Raw genomic sequence first — 16,988 nt, 5'->3', positions numbered from 1 at the left:
TAAATTTGCAAACAGTTATATTTGGGAACAGGAGTATTGATTTTACAGTGTAGGAAATTATTGGTATTGTGCTTATCTTAATGTCATTAAAATTAACACTTGTTACTAAATCAGAATCATCTGGTAAAGCTAGATCTTAATGATTTTTGACAAGCCAAAGAAAATGACATATTTTATCAGTCATGCTTATCTTGGGTCCATTGGCACATGTGTTCAGCTAAACAAATATTTCCTCATTGGATTTATAACAAATGTAGTAATCATTGTATATACAAAATAGTTTATAAACAATATAGTTTGGAATCTGCTCCTTACCAAAGAGAATGGTGGATGGGAGGAAAAAGATGCTGCCATTGGGAAGGTTAGAAGAGCTTCTCACTCAATATGAATTATTATTGGATGGCTATATAATTTCATATTTACAGGATTTTTACTTAGTATTTTTAGTGTAATTGACTCTAGTGTAATGAAAATTATGAAAATAAGTACACTGTGTTTCAGAATCATTATGATTACAGTGCCCATTTAAACAACACGTAGCTCTGTTCTAAATATCACAAGTTTTGATAGGTTAAGAAAAAATAATCAAATTTACCATCTCATCTACAAATTTAAAAATTTCAGCCAAAACATTAACATTTAAAAATATTATTTTACTTTAACAAAAGTGGTGAATCTTAACAAGATTGTTTTTTTACAGCAAACAACAAGTTGCTAATTCCTTACCAATAAATATACACACCCAGACATACACTTTCAGACACTCGCACTAAAGCACACACACCGACACTCACACTAATACAACTAGACACTTAGCACTAACACACACATATACTTGACATTAACACATATGAGCAACATACACAGCCAGACAGCCACATAAACATACCCAGGTACTCAAACTAACACAACCAGATACATACATAAATACTAACATACCCCGTACAAAAAAACATGTTAACACTCTAACATACCCACACACTTTCACTAACATGCATACCCAGACACACACTAACATACAAACACACACATACATACTCAGGCAGACACTAACATACATACCCACACAGACACCAACAAGCACGCAGCTCACTTCCCCTGTGTTTGAAGTACAGGCTGAGCTGCCGAGCTGCCCCCCCCCCAGGGTCACACAACACAATGTTGCGTGACCCCACCTCCTCCTGAAAGTTAGGGAACTAAAGAGATAAGTCCAGATGCTAGTCTGACCAGACCGCACCTAGAGTACTGTTTATAGGTCTGGAAGCCCCATCTCCAGGATACAGACATTCGAGAGAGAGTTCAAGAATCGCTAATGAAACGGTGGCAACTGACATGCTGACATTCCTTAAAGAAGACAAGAGAAGTACTACAACAGAAGGATTTAAATACACACTAGAGTAGTTTATTCACTAAAGAGATATTTGGCAGGAGGTTTGCCAGAGGGTTATGGATTTAAGTTTTTAACCTCCTCATTTCACTATTTATTATGAAGTGCTACCACAGGCAAGTTTCTCCAGCGTGAAGGGCTTAATTCAGTGTCTAATGAGACTTCGAAGAAATCTTGTTGATTGAACTATACATTATAGAGGGCCAGCCAAGCTCTTCCTGCAGAAGAAGCTCACTGGGGTTGACCCTTCATAATGTTTAGCGAAGTGAAGGAGCTGCAACACAACCCCCCTGCAAACTCACCCTGTCAATTCTTCCTTTCATGAATAAGCATCTGATTATATAGACAGAATGTAGAGGATCAGAGGCTTAGATGTAATGTATTTATATATAATAATGTATACACTAACTAAGAAGACTCACTCTAGAGAAGAGTGGTGAGCATTTGTGGGGCAGACCTGCAAGCAGAGCCACTTTAGGATAGCACTTATTGTATTAATTCCCAGAAAACAGATAGGATAGTAACATAGTAACATAGTTTATAAGGTTGAAAAAAGACCAAAGTCCATCAAGTTCAACCTATATACATATTGTGTCCCTACTGTGTTGATCCAGAGGAAGGCAAAAAACCCTTATGAAGCAGATGCCAATTGCCCCATACCAGGGGGAAAATTCCTTCCCGACTCCAAATATGGCAATCAGAATAAATCCCTGGATCAACGTTCTGTCCCTATTAATCTAATATCCATAACTTGTAATATTATTGCTTTCAAGAAACACGTCCAGGCTCCTTTTGAACTCTTTTATTGAGTTTACCATTACCACTTCCTCTGGCAGAGAGTTCCATAATCTCACCGCTCTTACTGTAAAGAACCCCCGTCTGTGCTGGTGTAGAAACCTTCTTTCCTCCAACCGTAGAGGATGTCCCCTTGTCATAGATACAGTCCTGGGTATAAATAGGTCCTGGGAGTGATCTCTGTACTGTCCCCTTATATATTTATACATAGTTATTAAGTCCCCCCTAAGCCGTCTTTTTTCCAAACTAAATAACCCCAATTCTGATAATCTTTCTGGGTACTGTAGTCCTCCCATTCCCCTTATTACTCTGGTTGCCCGTCTTTGAACCCTCTCCAGCTCCACTATATCTTTCTTGTACACTGGTGCCCAGTACTGTACACAGTATTCCATGTGTGGTCTGACTAGTGACTTGTACAGTGGTAGAATGGTAGGATACATCTTCCAAAGGGTGAACTGCTTTATTGGGGGTTTCAGGGGTTTTATATACACAACAGGGAGAATAGCATGAGTACAAGAATCAATCAGAGATTGATTCTATTATAATACTGTTATTCCAATGTGATGCCAGACTGTCTGGTTCAAGATGATGTAACAATGACAAAGGTGACCTAAATTAAATCATGCAAATTTAGTATCGTTACTACACAGAGTAAAGAGATTAATACTCCACTCTCAGACACCTGGCTTAATCCTCACCTAAAGCTCATAACATTTTATATTAAAACCCTTTTTATTTGAAATAGCATAAACACTTCTTCTTTACATCATGGATTTAAAATGTATACCTGTATAGTAAAACCAGTAATCATTTCATCGACCTGTTGCTACCAATTAAGAATTCATAATGAACCTGGGACCATTTTAAAAGATCCTTGATGAATTATGAAAATCAGTGTACGACTTAAAATAATGAACTTCGCATTGTGGTTTTTAATTAAAAAATGTGAAAATCACATATAATGGTAGTCAAAATTCATATTCATAGTACCCCAGGGGAAAATTGTTCCCCTGGTCCCTTCTCTAATTCTTTGCAGCGATATTGGGACATAACTGGAAGTTCAGAACTTTAAAATACAACGTGAATAATACAACTCTACTATCAGATAGCATTATACTCTTGTCTCACAATTTATTAGGGCACTAGAAGAGAAATCAAATTGACTTACGTTAGTAACGGTTAAGTTGTACTTTCCTAAGTTCGTTGTTTAAATACACTCATTTATAATATACAAGAGTCCCAAATATGTATAATAAGGTATTACAGGCTAGACGATTATGCACCTTTAAAAGGAATGATGTCTTTGTAAGGTCATTTTGACCCTTTTGCTAAAGTACACCCTCTACCTAGCATGAAAGAAAGCATATTACAGTATGCCATTAATTTTATTTAACTACTGGCACAAACAGTTTACTTTTTTTTTTTTAGAGAGAAGTTATCATATGTTAAGGGACCAAATATAAATTTATATTTAGTTTCAAAGTACAAAGTAACATTGTAGTAATTTTGTGTGATGTGTTATTGGTAATACATTTGAAGAACATAGCCTACGTGCCAAATCTCGCCTGTAAATAAGTATATACGCTGTAATTCTGGTATTTATTATTTAAATGTATGGTATAAAGTTGTGTAATGTAGTCCTGTCATTAAAATATATCATCGGAGTATAGAGACTATGTTTGGCTGACATGGCAGTGGCAAAAAGCTTTTTAGATATCAATCACATTTTGCTGTTATGCATTATGTTCGTCAGAATACTAATATGTCTAGATTATAGTATTTAATAACAGTACACCCGGCTCATAAAAATATACAAATTATGCATCCAATCAAGGGGGTGGTTATGATAGTATGATAGTAAGCAGCAGGTGGCCCTTAGGTAAGGAATCAGGGTTCCCGCCTTAGGTCCTACACTTAAGACAGTCCCCCAGTGCTGCTGCCTACTGCTCTGTCCCTAATGCTTGAGTTCCCTCCAGGTCTGAGTGAAGTGCAGAGCTAAGGGGTAAATGCCCAACTCTCGGCTCCTCTCAGACCTGCAGAGACCATGAGCACGAGGGAGAGCAAAAGCCCCTCTTACCCCTTCCTAAAGGTTAAAGAGGCCCCTGAAATGCTTCTTACCTCCAAATCCAGAGGGCTGCCCTGGTAAACATAATTTACCAATGCTTTTAACATAACATAATATAATACAATGTATGTACAAGATAAAAAACACTTTGTGAATGATGGGACTTTGGAGTGCAGAGACTTAACTTCTACATTGGCCAACTCCATTCAGCTTTCTGTAATGCTAACCCTAATGATACCTTGGTTACAATAAGAAACTGAATAAGTTTACTGTACACAGCCTGTGTAGTAATTAAATTAATAATATATTGACCTCTAGATGGAATATTAAAATTAACCCTCTTTTCACCCCTCCTTTTGTTTCAATAACCCATATTATTCCTTTAGATTGTAAGCTCACAAGAGAGGCCCTCATAAACCTACCATTCCTGAATGGGACTTTGTGTAAAAGTACCAGAAGGCTCGATGGCACCTGGTAACTGCCCTATTTGCCCACTACTAGATGTGCACTTCGATTTAGAGTAACATTAATTGCACTTTCTTGTATTAAACCTTATTAGGTATAATTTTTTTACCTTCTCTGAAGGTTTGCCACAAAAAAAATGCTTCTATGGCAACAACCTACCACTGCTTGATTTCGTGTCACATGACACAGCAAAAAATATAAATTAAAAACGTGATTGAAGAATTATTTCTGGGGAAATTATGTTTCTAATCCTCCATTCAGTTGCAAAATAGTTAAATTCAGTAGAGTAGGTGGAACAGCACCTTTAATCTTTCCTGGTTACGGCGGAGACCCGGCAAGTCAGGAAGCAGTAGCTGTTAGGACTGAGTTCTGTCTCGTCTAGTCCAAACCCCTCCACGCCTTTGTTAAAATTTCTCAGAGACTGTATCTATGCCTTGTCAACCTTATCGTTGTCGTTTTTTTCTATGCTAAACATTCTTATCCGTTATCACTGTGTATCATCTCCTGACAGTCTCCGCTGTCACACTCTCCAGCCATTTCCCATCTCTTGTGAACCCTCTTCTAGTTTATTCTCTTTTGACAGTTATATATATGCTCTCCGTGGCAGAACAATCACTTCCAGGACAGTAGTTTCAGAGTAAATTGCAAGGTTTACAGCAAAATAGTAAAAATATACAAGAAGTCTATAAAACACAGATAGCGGGATTTATTTCTAAAAGGAACAATTGTGAAATGCTATTAAGGTAAACAGACTTTCGCCACCGCGATTTAGTCATTAAAAGGACAGAATAAAGTGTCTATTACAAGGGCAGCCATACCAAGATTTCTATTCTTTATGTTGGCTTCGCTGTCTCTGTTCCATAAACGCACCGTGCCAGTGATAAATTCCCCGTATCTGCTAACCAGCACTTTTACTTATCACGATTTAAATGCGTGTGTTTAGTACAGACATGGGCAGCTGAAGTCGCAATGGCTAGACAGGGCTAGGCGAGGGCTGGTAGTTTCACATAGACCAGGGGATAATGGTGATCGTGGGAAGGTTTCTTTATCACATCAATCAAGTTAAAGAGACAATCCTGCCAATTTCGACTGTTCCTCATGTCTCTGCCGCCACCTCCTGCCCTGCTTCCTTCTTTGACGTGACCCCTTTCCCTGTCTGGCTCATTAGCGTGTCGGTGGCATGGATGAGTCCTGAATGCACGCTAAATCTAGTCATAGGAAATACTGAATGGTCGTTTTGGACACGTTATGTCCTGAGCAATTCAATGCGAGTGACTGAAAGAAAATGAACGTCCTTTCTCAGCCAAAATGTAAGCAAGCGGTAAGTGGCCGTATCACATAATCACACCGTAAAAAGCGCCGTGAGAACGGCCAAGCCACTTAAACACCAATTAGATCAAGGGAAATATACAAAATGACATTGGAGTTAGCCAATTGCCACATGAAATGCTACAGCTAATTGCCCCAGACGCTGCACATCCATGTATAAGTAGTTTGATCGTTCTCACGGCGCACTTTATGGTTTGGTCACTTTCCAAATAACCTATATATACTCCTGATAGACGACGACCTGTGCATGGACGTTCATTGAACCAGGGCTAAGAAAAGATGTCTCCAAGTGAGGTGCAAAAAAACGATGGGGCAAAACAAAGAATAGAATGGAAATGGAAGTGTCATCACTGAACAGGCTAAAAGTCCTTAGTGAGATTTATTTTTGCTTGTGTGGTGTGTTTCATTGGTTCTTGTGCAGTGTCTACATTTAGATTAATTAGGTCTAGTGGAGGTTTGATGAAGGATTTGATGATCTAAAATTAACGACCAAAAACCAATCCATTTTAAGTGCTCGGATACACTGCGCACCTCATTAAATCGCTTGGGTTTTCTATGGGTTTACGATGCTTTCAATGTTTTTCTATGGTTTCTGTGCCTTCATATCATGAAATGTACAATCGTTCTATGAGCTCTAGTCCGGCCGTTGGAATTGCTTACTGTGTTTTTTGTTACACCTTTGGGGACTATTAAGGTTTAGTCAGGTCAGTGAATCGAGCCCATTATCTGTACATCACTTGAAACAGTGCTCAAATCTCCATACTTGAGAGGTAGGGTAGGTCCCCCAGATATCTCCCTAGACTGGGGTGGACTTAGTGAATGTGAAGGGCTAGTCACAGATAGCCTTAAGTGGGTGGCGAGTGGGAAGTGAAGTGGGGAGCAAGCAGAAAGTAGACGGGGAGTGATGTGACCAAATGCTACTCCCATGGCTGGAGAAAGAAGAATCTGACCCTGGAGACCTGGGGGAGCGAGACTTCACCCTGAGACTACCGGTCAAACCCAGAGAGTTCTTAAATATTTTTATCTCCCAAACTGATCAACAGAAAAAATCCAAAAAATCTAATGTCACTACAGTGAGTTATTCCACATATATTTTAGATTCCACTTACCGTATTTGCTCGATTATAAGACAAGGTTCTTTTCAGAGCAAATGCTCTGAAAAATACCCCTCGTCTTATAATCGAGGTCGTCTTCTAATCAGACCTCGATTAGGTTGCCATGCTGCTTACCGGGCTTTGGTCGCGAGCAGCGGGAGAACAGAAAGCTAGTAGAGTGTCACATAGCTCTGCCTCCCCCCGCCTTCCTCTGGGGGCGGGACCAGAGAAGTTGCTCGCACAGCCGGGCCCCTGCAGAAGTCTTCAAGTGAGAGATCTGCAGTTCAGGTAAGGGGGTGGGGGAGGGTTTTTGAGCAAGTATGTGTGACTAATGGAATGAATGAGTATTTAAATGTTTGTGAATGAGTGTGTGTATGATAGCATGGATGTGTAAGGTGGGTGGTGGTGGTAGCATGGCATAGGGAGGCTGTACTCACACTCCTATCATCCCCAGGTTCCAGCATGTACTGGCTGCCTTGGCTTGATAGGAGTGTGATTGCTGTTAGCAGTTTTATATATATATATATATATATATATATATACCTCCAGAAATGCCTTTTAACCCCCTATATGCCACTCTGCCCCATGATATGCCTTTTAACCCCCTATATGCCACTCTGGCATATAGAGGGTTAAAAGGCACATCATGGGGCAGAGTGGCAAATAGGGGGTATAAGGCATTTCTGGGGGCAGAGTGGCAACCCTGGGGGCAGATGTGCATAACTGGGGGGGCAGGCTGGCAAATAAAAGGAAATAAAAAAAAAGATATATTTATAATAAGTCTAATAGTGGAATGTATTTTACTTTCATTGCTATTACACACAATTATCAAAAGCTAATTATTATTATAAATTAGTAAATCCAAGAATATAAAACCAATGTTTTTTTAAACCTGTCATTCTTGAAGGAGAATCAAAAATCAAATTATGAGACAAGATTCTAAAGCACAAATTTAAACAGCAAAAAATGTGATTCCATTATATAAGATTTGTCCCATCCATTAAAAAACCTAACAGGGATAAAACATAATATCTAAATGCAAGCACAAACGCGAGCATAAATCCTTTGTGCAGAAAGCCCTTAGAATAATCTTGATCCCTATTGAAATCCGGGTCGTTCTGACCTAACTAACATTACTCTGGGACTTTGTGTTTTTAATGCTTGTTTTCTTAGGGTTGGAATCTTATTGCCCACCAGCAGCTTATACATGTCGCTTAATGATTGTGCAATAGTATTTTTGGCTTACTTTTCATAGGTTAACACGACCTTGGATGGCAAAATGTCAGTATATTTATGTTACGCTCTGCATGCTCCAAACTTTGTGCTTTTTGTTGCGATACAGACAAATTAAGCCGTTGTTTTGGCGGATAAGACAGTATTTAACAGTGTTTGAGGTGGATTTTCTTCTTATTGGAAGAAACACACGTTCCTTTTTTATAAATGCCTTGTGGTGTTATTTGAAGTGGTGCGGTCAAAAAGTTGTCCATATATACTGTTATATGTATATACTGTGTACATATCTTATGCTTACCTATATGGTGTCATGCTGGATTTTTGGCCACTCCAATATGGCTGGCTGGGTGCACACTCACCCAGATTGTCTTCTCTTCTATTCTGTGACACCCAGCGCCCACGTTTGTAGTCTTTATCCCTATACCAGCTTGATACTGGCTTAGAGATAATGATCATTGTATCCTCTACAATTGACACCTTGACAGATGCTCTTTAAGACAAAGGAAATCTTTAAATCTCAAAAATAGCTTGAAAATTCACAAATGTCTTATTATTATTATTATTGAGAATGAAGAAGACATTCACAAATGTATTATTATTCATTCTCAATCCCCAGAAATAAAAAATTATATGTGCTTTATGCTATAAAAGATAAAGATTCCCTCACTCAACAGGGGTGAAGGGTAGGAGGGCAAGTTATGTCTCTAGGTCATCAAAGCACTCCAAAGAGGGACCCACAATCAAATGAGAGATGTACAGTTTGTACTTCAACGGAGGGGAAAATCCAGTAAGTGTTGCAAAGATAGGATCATTGCAAATTGTTCCAAGGCTACCCACAACTTCCGCCTGTAAACCAGCCCATGATAGAAGCGAAGACATGTCTCCTCGTCAGAACTGAGGACCAAATTCTCAGTGGGGTGCTTCTCTACACAAACTTGCAATATAGTCTGAAAAGATCTACAAAAAATGTTGATGGGTTGTGAACTGGTTGACAACGCAAAAGATTAAGCAACCGGGGAAAATGTTCATCTTTGTGAACCGTGTCAAGTGAACCCCTGTTTTAAAGCCTTTAATATGTTGGTCAAACATGTTCCAAATGAGAAGCTCGGGCCTAAAACGGGTCTTATTTATCACCATATCAATAAAATAAAATGTTCCAATAATTAGGAACATTTCATTGCCGGCTATGGCACGAGTTATAAAACTTTCCCCCAAAGTTACTCTTTATAACCATGAACATATTTGTTTTTGGTTTTGTAATCTACAAAGTTAATTTTTGGACATCAACTGTCAAGATTGAGCTTCTCTCTATAAATGAATACCTTATTAAATATTTATTTTTGTGAAACGATTACAAATATCAACGATGTCTCTCTCTATTGTCATGTTCTCTCAAATTTGCAGTACTTTTCAATCTGTCAGCTATTCCTGTAGTCATGTATTGTAGAGCCTGAAAGTATTTGTTCAAATCCCATCGGACAGATGTCCAGATTAGAAAAAAACTACATCATGACAATTTGTGGAGGAGCTCAATCTCTTGAGTACCCTTTTAGACAAGATAGGTCTCTGGAGGACTGGTGGTCCAATGACCATCAGTAATGACAATTGAGTTGTGAATGCTTCCACTTGATTTAACGCAATTGGCAGTATAAAAGGTTGTCGGAGTCAAAAACAAATTCACGTCTCTCATCCCATGAACAGATGGATAATGGCACATTTCGACACTGCAGATCTCTTAACCTTCACGAGTTCCAGACCGTATGAAGTGAAAACGATTACTACATTTAATAATTATGTAAGAAAACGGACAAGCCAAACACAACTCATTCCGTTCGCGTTTACAGAAACTTATGTAGTGTGAAGGATTACTTTCCATGTTAACAATAATGATGCCTTTGTTTTAAGCAGAGAGGTTAATTAGCCTCGTTGATACCACATGTACAAGCTACGTAAATATAATATTAGGTTTTGATACGAATGCACTACAAAAGCTAATGATTCTTGTTTATGTATGAGCTGCTTGGCAATAATATGTCCTTCCCTGTAATTAAATTTAACCAAGTGATTCTAATCGGTGTCTGTGTAGCAAGCATTGTACACAACATACTGTGTGCTCCGATGCAGTTTCGTCACTGAAGCACAGAAAGGGATGTTCATAGAGACCAGTGAAGCCATTCATTCAAGGAAGGTGAATCCACGCTGGGGCTTTAAACTACGCCGTGGATTGCACCTTAGAGAATTAGGTACCGGTGTTCGCAGCACGTCAACACAAGCTGCGTTTTATTATTAACTTTTTAAGTACTAATTAAGTTTTAGGGTTTGTTTTTTTTTGGAGGATCTGGCCGGCACTGATAAATATTAAGCTTATTAAGCTGTGATTTTTTAAAATTCTTTTTAGGAGCAACTTACATACTTAATGCTTTATTCAAAAATATTGTAAAAAATGGAGTAAGTATTTAACTGTAGTTACATGAATATGCATCGACCCAGGGCCGGACTGTCAATGATGAGACGGCACTTTAAGGCCAGCGGCCGACTAATAATGTAAGTGCAGCCGGTGGCTGGACACTGATGTCGCTGTGGCAGATCAGGTGAGTATGGGGCACTGATGGCCAACAACTCAAATGGACAGTCCGGGTCTGCATTTACGTATGATCCTATGGAACTCTTCAAGCCTAGCCTAGTGACATGGAAGCCTCCTGGAGATTATAACACTACATCGATCACATGTAACTCAGTCACACACATTCAGATGCTGCAAATGGTATCCAAAGTTTTTGCAAGTATTTTACATAAATTAAATAAAACACTATAAATACACTATTTTTTGACACTATAACAAGAACTCTTTTCTTCATATCATATTAATAAGAACCTTCAGTCCATGACATTTTCCCAGGGTGTAGGTTCACGAATGATTTGCTATAGAACAAAGTTGAAGTCATGTAATAGCATATTGTTCAATACTAGAACAACACAATCATTTATCAGTGCCCCTTAATTACCATACACAGGAGACATCCAGCACAGAAGTGGTGATAGAATTGTTACCGACTATTAGCCTATTCAAATCCTACAAATACACAGCATTTTATAATTAATGTTTGTCTTTTTAAGAGAACTAAGACAAAGGAAAATACAATAAAAAAGTATAATATAATTATAATTATGGACAGGAAAAATGCAATTACAATGTATATATAAAAGATATAGAAGGGATCTTCTATCTGATATTGACTTGTAATTAAACTTGCCTCAGTTTCCAGAAGTGTTTTAAAAAATACATGTAAAATCATCTGATTTTTAAGACCTCTTTTTATTTTATTATTAATGTTATATTTTCTGTTGTTCCTAAAAGTATTATGACTTAGAAATATCACCATGTGAAATGTTGTTTTACTGCCCTTTTACTGCCGAGTCTGCGTGTGATTCAGCATTCACTAACTGTGTACAACCTTAGTCAAGTAAAGCGATGTGGTGACCAACAAGGAGGATGGTGTTGCATGGATGGCGGACACTGGTTAGTTTTCTTCATTGTTTGTCCAACATAGTGCAGTTTTTGTACTTGCAGACATCCATTAGCAATGTGATTGAGTGCAAGAATAATCCCTCCTTGTTTAGTACCTCTTAGCACAGGGACATGTGGCAGGGTAAAAGTCCTTCTTGAACTAGGGGTACTAGGGGACACTGGCCTGGATCAAGGCTAGAACATCATCCCACGTTTGCTCCACGTTTCTTCACAAACATTTCCCTAATTATAATAATAATTTTAAGGGAAGAAACACCTTAACAGGTCAGGAGCAGAGCTATTCATTCATCTCCAGACTGTATAATCTTTACCTACTACAGTACATGGATTGTTTCCAGGTCTCAGCATTTTAATCTTCACATTCACATTTTATTTTGTTAAGAGAGTGGGGAAGCCCTGGTTGAATCACTAACAACATCATAAATAAAAAGTAATGTAATATTAATAATAACATATGAATGTAGAAAATGAATTTAAAGAAGGCATGCTCACTTGTTGACTTGTTGGCATGTTGACTTGGTCTCATCATAATCTAAACACAGCTGTTAGTATGTACTGTGCAAATAAAAATGGGAAACTTGTAGACCAAGAGATTTCTTGTGTATTTGTTAATAAGTTGCTTTTCGTTCTGTCAGAGAGCAATATATAATATTCTAGTTTTCTCTTGAACTATACATTTGCTTGTAATTCTACTAGCACAATGCATTAAGGGGACTTTGGTGTATTCAATAGTATTTTTTTTTATAAATTTGCTGCCGTTACAGATTATTAATGAGTGTCCTCTTTTTGACAGTATAGCTTTAACAGACCGGTGGACGATGGTTGGAAGTACTTGTACTGTTGCATCATCTACATAGCTCATAGTGTGCTCATTTACAGAGGCTTCATGCCGGAGCACGGTTCATTATCATATCTAGAAATTCATAAGGTTTGCCCCCTGTGTCTCACAGTTCTTACCCTAATCTCGGTCTAGACCGGCCCTCTACTCTGATTTATATATGAGCGACCCAACTGGTGTTTTTGTCAATTTGATAAATTCAGAATATATTTCCCTCCTTAATTGTTATAGTTTTTTATAACTACCATAATTAGAACCATTTGGTCTTTACATTAGCAGCTCAATACCAGGAATCTTTTTTTGGTGGACTATTAATGTACTATGTTTGGATGAGTATTCCATTCAGCGCCTTTAGAATTTGTGCAGCGTTTGCTTATGATGGCAATAACGTCTGACCCTTTTTATATATGAATTAAGCAATTATAAATTCACTAAAGTTGCTATTGTTTCAAGTTGGTTTATTTGATATTAAATTATGTATAAATACAAAAAAATAATACATACTATACATATATATAAAACTGAATACAGGAATTTGACGAACCTGACTTGGTAGACCAAGTTTTAAATCTTTAGAAGGGTCCCTTTAAAATATTTGCACTGCCTTCCGCTGTCTTTAGGGAGGACTTTGCTGGGTATCACAGTGTTCTGCAGACCTAAAAAGTCACAACGGGATGCATGAAAGTAGCAGAAAATGCATAATTGCCATTATATTTAAAACAATAAACTATCCATATTACAAATACCTTAAAACTAGCTGTCAATTGGTCACAAACTATCATAAATCTTAGTAATAGATCGTAAGCTTACAAGAGCAGTGCCCTCTTCTCACTCTGCACCATTATATCTTAATGTATGTTAATCTTATTGTCAGGTTTAATGTATTTCTGAATTTACACGGTCCAATTAATGCAAGAGTGCTAGGGAATCTGCTGGCGCTCTATAAATGAATGTAGTATAAGCAGGCCAGCAACCACATGATCACTTAAGTGTGGTTGACGGCTGGAATTTACCATTCTAGGCCTGAATGTAGGTAAATATGAACCCTTCAACACACCTTTTACTATGCCCCTTAAAAGTATCTCTTTATGGCTATTTAAGATGCCATAAGGTATGACAATGATCAAATAATTGTCCATTCTTAGCTCAAATGACCAGAGCTTTCCATACTTATTTTTCTTTTTGTTCATGTTTGTTGTTGACTGCATCCCATTGTGCAGCACTGCAAAACTGACAACATTATTTTTTCCCCCTCTGTACTAAGCCGTTAAAATACAATTATTTATCTGTCACCTAAAAAAAAATCCCCGGCTTCCTCTGAGTATTTATAGACCAAGAAGGCATAATGATTATGTTACAGAGAATCTGCCTAGTGTTCTGTTTTTGAGGTTTAACTTTAACTGAGGTGGGGTAATGACCCTGGCATTTGAACTTAGGGCAAGCATTTCACAAGGTCACAAGATACGGGAGACAGACTAAGAATAATGCAGACAGAGTTTTTGGAATCCTCTAAGTTGGTAAATTTTTTCAGTAACAAGATATTTGTTACAGTTTCTATTTTAACTCACTAGACGACTAATATTTTATTATTGAGTGTGTTATTTATTGTATCATGTTTGTACTTATAGCAACTCCATGTAAAACTATATAAAACCTATAAAATAATATAATATATAATAAACTGTTAAATTAATACTAACTTATATTAAAAAGGAAGAACACTCAAGGAGACAATGTAGTGTCGTGACAGCCTCATTAAAGAAGAATGCATTTGAAAGTAGTCTGTGAGTAATTTCATATGTATTCTTTGACATGAATAAATAAAAGACTAACCTGACCTAGAAGTTGCAGTCATCTTGCTGCAGTTGCCCTCCTCCTCTGTGGTCTACATTTCTTGCCACTGATCATTGAGAACACATGCTCACATGCTGAGCATGCGCACAGGAGTCCCCATGCTGCGGTCTTTACCCAGACCTGGAGGTAAGTATATCAAGTGCAGGGAGAGGCATCCAGCCGAACACATACCCTGCAAAGAAAAGAAGTGGGAATGAGGATGGAGGAAGGTTATAAGGGGATTCTGCAGCATTTGCAAATTAGACTTCATGGAAATTTAAAGGGACCATCCAGCTATCAAATGCATTTAACGTGTCTAAAGTGTCCCTTAAAAGGTCCTGTTCTATATAACATATAAACTGAGCTATCTACTCAAAATATACATCACATTGTTTATAAATTCTGATGTGTGAGCTTCCTATTCACCAAGGCTGATACAAGTGGGGTGATGGCTTTTTAAGCATCTTTGGAGAGTTTCTTTGGGAATTGTTGCCCATTCATCCAGTAGAGCTGGATTTGTGAGGTCAGGTACTGATGTTGGACGAGAAGACCTGGCTCGTAATCTGCATTTCAATTCATCCCAAAGTTATTCGATGTGGTTGAGGTCAAGGCTCTTTGAGGGCCCCTTGAGTTCCTCCACACCAAACTCATCCAACCATGTCTTTATGGACCTTGCTTTGTATATACTCTGTGAGTGTGTGGTCCACTGTGGCTGAGATGTTGCTACTCCGATATAGTGCGAGCAAAGGTGAGATTTTAAAGGTCTCTGAGCTCTTCGGTACTACTCATTCAACTGCCAATGTTTGTCTATGGAGATGGCTGCCTAAATGCTTCATTTTCTACGCCTGTTAGCAAATGGTATTGCTGAAGCATCTAATTTCAAAAATAATTCACGCACTCTCAATGTATTCTCTATTACAGGCCTGGCCCAGGTTTGAAGGCAATGGTGCCCATTTGCCCACATCATACCACAGATACGCTAGGCCACTAGACAGACTAGGAACAGGTGTGTGGAAACTGAAGGGGCAGCTCTTCTGTTTTTTTATGTTAGAGGCTGAGGGATTGTAATTAGGTTAATGTAAGCGAGCGTCAGAACTTTTCCTTTAAAATAGTTTACTGCCTCCAACAACATCCTAACTCTTAAGACGTCATTGCCATACAATACCTCCATTGCCAAGAAAACCCTATACCCTATACCTCAAATTAGAGTGCAGAGCACTGACAAGGAAGATGCATTCCTCTGTCAGCAAACTGCAGCCTCTGCAAGTCCATGCACACTCCCGAGAAAGTCTTAAATAGAAAGTATTACAAACACGTAACTTACAAATGTTGTTGGATTGTCTGTTGACAAGTTCAGAGCAAGGTCGAGTGGCTCTTGAATAAGAAAAAAACATCTCTCGCTTGCCTTGGAAAAAGTAGATACAAATTATTTATATTTCCAAGGATCACAAAAGAAGTAAATACGAAAAACACTTTAACATCTTAACATTTCATTTTAGAGTCACACAAACTATTCAATATACAAACAAAATATGCAGTATTTAGTATTTATGGTATGAGTTAATAGTACTAACCTCAGTACTAACCTCAGTACTAACCTCACTATGAATACAATAATCATCTGTAATCATCCCATACATATAATTTGCTTGCACTGTTGTTATACAAGCCAGTACTCTACCAACTTAATGTATTGCAAACCCAGTGCAGATAGTAGGGATCCTATGCAGATAGACCATTCTCTGCCCGTTGACGAGTTATTAGTAGAGAGTACAACTTGTATTGGACAGGGCAAGTACATGTGAGACAAATATGCTGATTACTCTGGTCAGTGACTAGACAGAAGACCGGGAACTGGCAGACAGCAGGAGACTGGGTATGGGCCTCCATGAGAATGGGTACTGGCGGACAGCAGCAGATTAGGTATGGGCCAGAATGAGAATGGGTACTGATGGACAGCAGGAGACTAAGTATGGGCCAGAATGAGAATGGGTATTGGTAGACAGCAGGAGACTAGGTATGGGGCGGCAGGAGAATGAGTACTGGCGGACAGCAGGAGACTAGATATGGGCCAGAATGAGAATGGGTATTGGTAGACAGCAGGAGACTAGGTATGGGCCAGCAGGACAATGAGTACTGGCGACAGCAGGAGACTAAGTATGGGCCAGAATGAGAATGGGTACTGGTGGACAGCAGGAGACTAGGTATGGGCCAGAATGAGAATGGGTATTGGTAGACAGCAGGAGACTAGGTATGGGCCGGCAGGAGAATGAGTACTGGCGACAGCAGGAGACTAAGTATGGGCCAGAATGAGAATGGGTACTGGTGGACAGTAGGAGGCTAGGTATGGGTGGTCAGGATTTCACAGCTGGATCACATGACGTAACGTGACCCCAATATGTTCCTGTCTCACAGTGCTG

The sequence above is a fragment of the Sceloporus occidentalis genome, unplaced genomic scaffold (genome assembly GCF_023333645.1).
Source record: "Sceloporus occidentalis isolate IW3139 unplaced genomic scaffold, rSceOcc1.0.p SCAF_81, whole genome shotgun sequence".
NCBI classification, from domain to species: domain Eukaryota; kingdom Metazoa; phylum Chordata; class Lepidosauria; order Squamata; family Phrynosomatidae; genus Sceloporus; species Sceloporus occidentalis.
Note: the sequence above shows the minus strand (reverse complement) of the source record.